The sequence below is a fragment of the Aegilops tauschii genome, chromosome 2, assembly GCF_002575655.3.
Source record: "Aegilops tauschii subsp. strangulata cultivar AL8/78 chromosome 2, Aet v6.0, whole genome shotgun sequence".
Classification (NCBI taxonomy): domain Eukaryota; kingdom Viridiplantae; phylum Streptophyta; class Magnoliopsida; order Poales; family Poaceae; genus Aegilops; species Aegilops tauschii.
In genome coordinates this window covers 534,289,398-534,299,758 of record NC_053036.3, presented here as the reverse complement: position 1 = coordinate 534,299,758, position 10,361 = coordinate 534,289,398, and the positions used below count along the sequence as shown (strand labels likewise).

General features: G+C 44.6%; 1 pseudogene; it reads left to right on the top strand.

Annotated features, from left to right (window-relative positions):
- The first annotated feature begins 7,860 nt into the window (after positions 1-7,860).
- LOC109754385 (senescence-specific cysteine protease SAG39-like) lies at positions 7,861-9,121 on the top strand (annotated as a pseudogene).
- Positions 9,122-10,361: the final 1,240 nt, after the last annotated feature.

Sequence of the window (10,361 nt, the reverse complement as noted above, 5' to 3'; positions counted from 1 at the left end):
ACCTAGCGGTGCTTCCAGGACGTAATTCTTTTGTGCAGCAATGAGGATAATCCTCAAGTTACGGACCCAGTCCGTGTAATTGCTACCATCATCTTTCAACTTAGCTTTCCCTAGGAACGCACTAAAATTTAATGGAACAACAGCACGGGCCATTTATCTACAACAACATAGACATGCAAAATACTATTAGGTACTAAGTTCATGATAAATTAAAGTTCAATTAATCATATTACTTAAGAACTCCCACTTAGATAGACATCCCTCTAATCATCTAAGTGATCACGTGATCCATATCAACTAAACCATGTCCGGTCATCACGTGAGATGGAGTAGTTTTCAATGGTGAACATCACTATGTTGATCATATCTACTATATGATTCACGCTACCTTTCGGTCTCAGTGTTTCGAGGCCATATCTGCATATGCTAGGCTCGTCAAGTTTAACCCGAGTATTCTGCATGTGCAAAACTGGCTTGCACCCGTTGTATGTGAACGTAGAGCTTATCACACCTGATCATCATGTGGTGTCTCGGCACGACGAACTGTAGCGACGGTGCATACTCAGGGAGAACACTTATACCTTGAAATTTTAGTGAGAGATCATCTTATAATGCTACCGCCGAACTAAGCAAAATAACATGCATAAAGGATAAACATCACATGCAATCAATATAAGTGATATGATATGGCCATCATCATCTTGTGCCTTTGATCTCCATCTCCAAAGCACCGTCATGATCACCATCGTCACGGGCTTGACACCTTGATCTCCATCGAAGCATCGTTGTCATCTCGCCAACTATTGCTTCTACGAATATCGCTACCGCTTAGTGATAAAGTAAAGCAATTACATGGCGATTGCATTTCATAAAATAAAGCGACAACCATATGGCTCCTGCCAGTTGCCGATAACTGTGTTACAAAACATGATCATCTCATACAACAATTCATATAATCACGTCTTGACCATATCACATCACAACATGCCCTGCAAAAACAACTTAGACGTCCTCTACTTTGTTGTTGCAAGTTTTACGTGGCTACTACGGGCTTAGAAAGAACCGTTATTACCTACGCATCAAAACCACAACGATTTTTTGTCAAGTTTGCTGTTTTAAACTTCATCAAGGACCGGGCGTAGTCACACTCGATTCAACTAAAGTTGGAGAAACAGACACCCACTAGCCACCTGTGTGCGAAGCACGTCGGTAGAACTAGTCTCGCGTAAGCGTACGCGTAATGTCGGTCTGAGCCGCTTCATCCAACAATACCGCCGAATCAAAGTATGACATGCTGGTAAGCAGTATGACTATTATCGCCCACAATTCTTTGTGTTCTACTCATGCATATAACATCTACGCATACACCTGGCTCGGATGCCACTGTTGGGGAACGCAGTAATTTCAAAAAAAATCCTACACACACGCAAGATCCATCTAGGTGATGCATAGCAACGAGAGGGGAGAGTGTTGTCTACGTACCCTTGTAGACGGAAAGCCGGAGCCTTATGACAACGCGGTTGATGTAGTCGTACGTCTTCACGATCCAACCGAGACTAGTACCGGAGGTACGGCACCTCCGCGATCTGCACACGTTCAACTCGGTGACGTCCCACAAACTCTAGATCCAGCTGAGGTCGAGGGAGAGTTTCGTCAGCACGACGGCGTGATGACGGTGATGATGAAGCTACCGGCGCAGGGCTTCGCCTAAGCACTGCAACGATATGACCGAGGTGGAAATCTGTGGAGGGGGCACCGCACACGGCTAAACAATCAACTTGTGTGTCTATGGGGTGCCCCCCTCCCCGCATATAAAGGAGTGGAGGAGGGGGAGGGCCGGCCCTCTCATGGTGCACCCAAGGGGGGAGTCCTACTCCCGATGGGAGTAGGATTCCCCCTTCCCTAGTTGGAGTAGGAGAGGAAGGAAGGAGGAGAGAGGGAGAAGGAAAGGGGGGCCGGCCCCCCACCCCAATTCGGATTGGGCTTGGGGAGCGTGCCCCCACCTTGGCTGCCTCCTCCTCTTTTCCACTAAGGCCCAATAAGGCCCATACACTCCCCGGGGGGTTCCGGTAACCTCCCGGCACTCCGGAAAATGCCCGAACTCATCCGGAACCATTTCGGTGTCCAAACATAGACTTCCAATATATCGATCTTTATGTCTCGACCATTTCGAGACTCCTCGTCATGTCCGTGATCACATCCAGGACTCCGAACTACCTTCGGTACATCAAAACAGATAAACTCATAATACCGATCGTCATCGAACGTTAAGCGTGCGGACCCTACGGGTTCGAGAACTATGTAGACATGACTGAGACTCATCTCTAGTCAATAACCAATAGCAGAACCTGGATGCTCATATTGGTTCCTACATATTCTACGAAGATATTTATTGGTCAAACCGCATAACAACATACGTTGTTCCCTTTGTCATCGGTATGTTACTTGCCCGAGATTCGATCGTCGGTATCTCAATACCTAGTTCAATCTCGTTACCGGCAAGTCTCTTTACTCGTTCTGTAATGCATTATCCCGTAACTAACTCATTAGTCGCATTGCTTGCAAGACTTATAGTGATGTGCATTACCGAGAGGGCCCAGAGATACGTCTCCGACAATCAGAGTGACAAATCCTAATCTCGATCTATGCCAACTCAACAAACACCATCGGAGACACCTGTAGAGCATCTTTATAATCACCCAGTTACGTTGTGACATTTGATAGCACACTACGTGTTCCTCCGGTATTCGGGAGTTGCATAATCTCATAGTCATAGGAACATGTATAAGTTATGAAGAAAGCAATAGCAACAAACTAAACGGTCATCGTGCTAAGCTAACGGATGGGTCAAGTCAATCACATCATTCTCTAATGATGTGATCCCGTTCATCAAATGACAACTCTTGTCCATGGCTAGGAAACTTAACCATCTTTGATTAACGAGCTAGTCAAGTTGAGGCATACTAGTGACACTCTGTTTGTCTATGTATTCACACATGTACTAAGTTTCCGGTCAATACAATTCTAGCATGAATAATAAACATTTATCATGATATAAGGAAATATGAATAACAACTTTATTATTGTCTCTAGGGCATATTTCCTTCACTCTCCCCCACAGCCTCAATCGTCCGTCGCCGCCGCCGTTCCCCGACCACCATCGTCGCCCTCCCCGACCACCGCCGTCGCCCGCCGACGCCGACGTTCCAGCTCTCCTCCACTTAGGTAGTTCCTCCATCCCTCCTCCTTCCACCTCCCTCCCCTCCTCGTCCCTCTCACGATCCCTCACTCCCTCCTCACTCCCCCGCCTCCTCCCTCCCACCTCCCTCCCTGCCTCGTCCCTCTCCCCATCCCTCCCTCCCTCTTCCTCCTCACTCCCCCGCCTCCTCCCTCCCACCTCCCTCCCTGCCTCGTCCCTCTCCCGATCCCTCCCTCTCAACCCTCACTCACCCCTCCCTACTCCCTCCACTTAGTGTAGAAATTTGTAGGTATTAAGAATAGAAATTTTTAGGTATTAAATTTAGTAATAGAAGTAAGCGAATTTAGGCTAGAACTAGGGTACTAGAATTTTTAGCAAGTGTTTAATAGAAATAGTTTATTTAGTAAGTGGTTAATATAACTAGTTTATTTATTATAAGTGCTTAATAGAACTAGTTTATTTATAGTAAGTGCTTAATAGAACTAGTTTATTTAGTAAGTAGTTAATAGAACTAGTTTATTTAGTAAGTGCTTAATAGAACTAGTTTAGAAACAGACCTATATTGGCAAATTTAGTTATGCTTCAGAACATAAGTGATTAAAGACTACTCAGATACATGTTGATAGAATATATTTTGTGTATGAAGAAATCAAGTATTTGCCCCTGCCTCATCCCCGCAGTCGTCCCCATCGCTGACCTCTTAAGACCTCTAGGTGAGAATAGCCAAATCCCCATGTTGTTGATATAGATGATAACGTGTTGTAAATGTCGATGATGAAAATGTAGTGCTAGTCGCCATGTCATTGATGTCGATGATGATGCATTCTAAATATAGAGGATGTCTTGGTGTTCTTGTTTGCAATATACCTCCGAGTGGCCTATGTTTTGCCGGAATGTTGATTCGTTTCCGTTCCGGCAAATTTCAGGCGCTCGATATGTCATGTCTTTAGCAAAGGTCCTACCAATTTTTTTCATGAATTTTAGCATGAACTGTCCTACAATGTAGGACATATCGAGTGCATGTGATTTGCCAGAACAGGAATTCAATGATATTTTGGCAAAACATAGGGCATTTTTTCTATGTCATTGCTCGATATATGGAACGGGTTGACTTTAGGTCTGTTTCGGCTCCTTGTGTGTCTTTCAGTGAGGGAGAGTGTTCACCGTATATATTGAGTAATAGTGATCTGTGTGTTGAGTTTCCTGGTAGTTGCCTTCGATCAATTTTCAATGTTTCAACTATGAACATAGGAAATGTCTGACGCCGAAAGGGAATTCGTTATGTGTGAATACTGCGAAGACGAGCGTGGCATGTGCGACAGGCCTCACCTAGTTGGTGGTAGGTGCTTCAGCATCATGCTGGTTGAGACCTTCGAAGTGGATACAGTAAGTCACAACGACAAGTCTTTTTTCGTAATTAAGCATGACTTTTGCTTCAACTTATAATTTTTAATTTTTTACAATTCTACTAGCATATCCCCTGCCATGCAATATTTTATGTCTTGGATAAGATTGGTTTTAGTACTATGGAAAGTATGGAGGTAAAGAGAGTTCACTTGAGGACCGAGCATGGTTATACTTTGCCGTAAAATTATACAATGCAGAGAACTACTCCTATTTTGAATGGTCAAATTGGAGAGCACTATGTGAGGTGTATGCATTTGAGCGTAATATGCTTATCACCTTTTGTCCTCAGTTCATCTTTTGCATACATTTTTTTAAGCTAAACTTCATTGCTAAGTATGTTACCACGATGTTCTTCGATAGGGACTCCCGATGAATGTTGTGCCTCGTTGGATCGAGCCTAAAGGTCGCATGATAATGATTAGCTTACGGCAAGACATCCTACATTGCACATGAGTGCATTCATGATTTCTCAAAGCGAGCAAGTCTTAATAGTCAAAGACTGGAGCAAAATTGTGAAGGATCACAGCAGAGAAGTACTAGGGGGCAGCAATCAGAAGCGCAGCCCACAATTAGGAGACAGGTTCATCCACATTCTCCAATATGATGAAGTAGGAGTGCTACACATGTTTTATGCTATTTTACCTGAGAGAGAGCAGCATGAGTGATTAGCTAGCTAGAATGAGTTTGAAGATGATGATGTGCTACACTAAGACTATGATGATTAAATAGCTAGTGTTGTTGGTAATGACTATGATGATTATTATTAGCTAGTGTTGGTGGTGATTAGATAGCTACACTATGACTATGATAATTGAATAGTGTTGGTGGTAATGACTATGATGATTATTAGCTAGTGTTGTTGGTGATGATATGATGCAAGAGTTCTTATATTAATATGATGTTGATCATGATTATCATGATGATTTGTTATTATGATCATGATTAGTTATTATATCATTGGTGGAAGGAACGCAGATTAGATTAATGTGAATGAATCAAAAGTGACCAAAAGTTGAATTAGTAGGATCGTCGTCCAAATTCAACTTTTGATTCATCCAAATGAATCTAATCCATGTTTCTTCCTTACAATGATATATTAATTCATCGTGGACATAATGATATAACAACCTCTTAATTGGTATTGTATCAAAATTTGTATAATGGCGTATAAATACACTAAAAGTAAAAAAAATAAAAAACAGAATACTAGTAGCACTGGATTGGAAGCACGCTACTAATAGTTAGATTAGCAGTAGCGCTGGAAATTATACATGCTATGGTTATACGTCTTAGCAGTAGCGTGCGTTACCGGCGCTACTGCTAAGAAATAGCTGTAGCGCCTTACTAGTAGCGGGGCCCCGCGCTACTAGTAAGCACTGACCTGATGGGTGCCCACTCGGGTCCGGTGACCCGATGGGTTCGGGCATGGGTCATTAAGACCCATGGGTATGGCCATGGCACGCGATGCACCCAATTGTGTATTCGGGCATGGGTTTGAATGGGGTCCCCCCGAGCAAATCTGACCCTATTACCACCTTGACACCCACGCTGAGATTAAAGAAAACTTTACAAGTTTAAAAATCAATTCATCAATTTGCAAAAAGTACATGAGTATGACTAATAAATTCATGAAATTGAAAAAGTTCACGAATTGATTTTTTTTCACGAGTTCGACAAAGAAGTTAGTGAAATTGACACAAAAATCATGAATTTGGAAAAAGTTTGTGAAACTAAAAAAAATCATGTATTTTAAAAAGTTCATGAATTAGATAAAAAATGCTCATGATTTTGTGAAAAGTTTACAAAAATTGAAAAAATATTTATTCCTTTTAAAAAATCACGGTAGTCCACAGTTTCTTAAGGATCCTGTAAGCAAGTAGGTTAATATTGCCATTTAGCTTCAATTTCTTCGGACTCACAAGCGGGATCGCATGCAACAAAAGAAATTGTATTTGCCTACTACTCCGATCTTGTCCTGAAAGGGTAAGGAAATTGGATAAGAGCGAGAGCTAGACTAACTGTTGGTCCAATGCTAGTGGAGGATTCAGACTGAGGACCCCTTGTGGCGGCTACTCATAAGAAGATGAAGGATTAAAAGAGGACTGATCACCCCTCTGATTTGTGATCTTTCTATTTAAAAAATAATTTTAAAGATTTGAAAAAAGTTCATGAATATTAGAAAATATTCACAAATTTAAGAAAATGAAACAGAAAAGATTAAATGAAGAAGAAATAAAGAAAAATAAAACATGAATAAAACTGGAAAAAAGACCAAACAAAACAAAAAGGAAACCAGACTAAGAGGATGCGCAACAAGAAGAATAAAAGAAGTAATTAGGCACAACAAGTAAGCTGCCCAATTGGTTGTAGCGGGTGGAAGAGATCCAAGAGGTTTGGAGTTTGAATTCTACTTCATGTACCTATTTTTTGAAGGTTAAAAAAAAAGATAAACACTACTCCATGTACAGCATATACATATACAGTGAGAGAAGAGTTTATAAAATATGACCATCGTGCCCTCTCTTATGAAAAGGTATGGGCTAATTTGAGCCGTCCTTGTGTTTAGCGGGAGTGTACCAAATCGGAAGTGAATTTTTATTATGTTTGAGATTTTTTGTACTTTCGGTGAACTTTTATAATAGATCTGATCATTTTTGGAAGAAAGAAAAATTAGCCGTGCACATTTTCTTGCTTTATACTAATACATTTGATGTATCTACCACAATTTTTTGATAGAATGAGAAGTCATGTGTTTTTTCGTTCTCCTATGAAAATATAAACCAAACTTGTAATCCAGACCACATACGTCGGCCAAACTATATGGGAGAGTACTGCACGCCGCCAATTTCGATCAGGCAGCAACGTACTACTCCAGCTCTAAGCGTGTGCGACGGTATATGCATGTGGACAGAGCGCTTTGCCTCACCATCGGGGAAACAAGAATATTTTTTTGGAGAAGAAGAAGAAGAAGAAGAAGAAGAAGAAGAGTATACAGAGAGACGAAAACAAGCACCGTCGTCGGATAAAAACATCCATGGACTCCCTGTCAATACGTACGTACGACTACGACGTATGAACGCGCGCGGATCCATCGACGAAAAGTATGGAATCCGCTCGTATGCCCCGTCTTGCTCGCCATGCCCGCGCGTATAAATAGAAGCGCGGGCAGCATGGTTGCTACGTGCTTAAGCAGCTCGCTCGTAAACCATTGCATTGCCAGAAGAAGCAAGCAAACTAGCTAGCTAGCTAGAAAAATGGCGCCGATTCACAGTAACAGCTCTCGCCGCCTCGACGGCACAGTGCTTGCGCTTCTGCTCGTGCTCGTGGCCGCCACTGCCTTTGTCGGCGCTGCCGCGGCGCGAGGGGACGCGCTGGCCGCCCGGCACGAGCGGTGGATGGCCAAGTACGGGCGCGCGTACACCGACGCTGCCGAGAAATTGCACCGGCAGGAGGTGTTCGCGGCCAACGCGCGCCACGTAGACGCTGTCAACAGGGCGGGCAATCGGACGTACACTCTCGGGCTCAACCAGTTCTCCGACCTCACCAACGAAGAGTTCGCGGAGAAGCAGCTCGGGTACCGTCACCAGCGCGGCGAGGAAAGCACGCCGGTGGCCGCGGTGAACATGTCCATGGCTCAGTTCCAGTCCACGCCGGACAGCGTGGATTGGAGGGCCCAGAGGGCGCCGTCACCCAAATCAAGGACCAAGGCGCCAACTGCGGTAAGAATCTGCAGCTCCTGAAATGCATGCATACTTGGTTTAAGGGCGTAGCATAGGCCAAAGATCGCAGATGAATATAAATCTTTAAACGTACAGGTTGCTGCTGGGCGTTCGCGGCGGTGGCGGCGACGGAGGGGCTCGTAAAGATCGCCACCGGCAACCTCATCTCCATGTCAGAGCAGCAGGTGCTCGACTGCACGGGCGGCTCCAGCACCTGCGAGAGCGGCTACATCAACGACGCCTTAAGCTACATCGCCAAGAGCGGCGGCCTGCAGCAGGAGGAAGCCTACGCGTATATCGGCCAGCAGGGCGCGTGCCGCGGCGGCGACGTCAGCCCAAATTCGGCCACCGCCGTCGGCGCAGCCCGGTTGGTGAGCCTGAACGGCGACGAGGGCGCGTTGCAGGAGCTCGTGGCCAGCCAACCGGTGGCCGTGAGCGTGGAGGCCGACCTTGACTTCCACCACTACATGAGCGGCGTGTACACCGGCAGCTCGTCGTGCGGGCAGAACCTGAACCACTTCGTGACGGTGGTGGGCTACGGGACGGACGGCGGCGGGCAGGAGTATTGGTTGGTGAAGAACCAGTGGGGGACGACGTGGGGCGAGGGGGGCTACATGCGCCTCACGCGCGGGAACGGCGGCAACTGTGGCATGGCCACCTACGCCTACTACCCGACCATGGACAGCTCTTAAACACCAGTACTACTTCATCAGTCAGTCCATGCATCATCGAGTATGGTTTATCAGCTAAGCTATACGTACAATACCTGAATACCATGCAGCTGCAGACTGCAGTACACGACGTATATACGGATTTATTTTGAATAAAGCATGGATCCTCGTACAAATGATTCATTTGCCCATGTAATACACCACAAAGTTGTAAGCTTGTATATGAAGATAAAACACTTATCCTACATCACTCCATGCAGCATCGAGTATTGGCTAGCTATATAGTACGGCCTATATATGGATTTCGAATCTTTTTGAAAAAAAAGGATTTTGAATAATGAACATTAAACGCATGCATGGATCGTCATAGAAACGATGCATTTGTCTATGTAATGTATAAACTTGGAAGCTTGTATATTATGAAAATGAAATTTCCTAATTCAATGAAACGGACGTTCCTCAATGTTCTTCCCATGTCCCGCCCTTTCGTCTTTCTCATGCCCGTTCTTCTTCCTCTCACAACCCGACACAAATCTGCATCATCCATATTTGTCTTGTATTACCTCATTATTACAAGAACACCTTTTCATCAAAATGGTACTCCCTCTGTCTTGTATATTTCTCAAATGGATGTATTTAGCACCAGGGCCGGCCCTGGGGAGGGGCGAGGGGCGGCCGCCTCGGGCCCCCCAAAACCAGGGGCCCCCATATGCAGCAACTAGGTAGCCTATGGGCCTATGTTAAAAAAATGTTGTAAAGGGCTTGGCGCTGAGTTTTAACGCAGACGCAGCTACGCAGGAGCCCATCGATCGATTCGTTTCACGAGCTAGCGATTCCTTCACCTAAAAAAAAGGAGCGATCGCTCCGAGCCCTTCCTATTCCATCACGGCATCACGCAGACGCAGGCCGGCAGGCGCAGCTATTCCAGCCCTAGGCCGCCAACGCCCGACGGTTCTGCCGCCTCCTCCCTCCTGATGATTTCGATTGATTCCACCAAAAAGCTTGAAAGAAAATATTATATCTCAGTCTTTTGATATGCCAATAGACAAGTAAACCAAGATCTAGTTTGGACAATACACACCAAAGGAGAGCTCATGCATATAGCGGACATACGGCACACACACACACACACACACACACACACACACACACACACACACACACACACACACACACACACATGTGTGTGTGTGTTACCCTCACCTAGTGGGGCCTGCACATGTGACACATTTTCATTCTGCTTTCATGGAAATTCCAAAAAAATGAAGTTATTTTTTTTGTATAGATGTTTTTTTACGAAGTTTAGAAATTTCCTATTTTGAATGCACGGAAGTTTTGAATTTGAAAATTTCTAAATTTTATTAA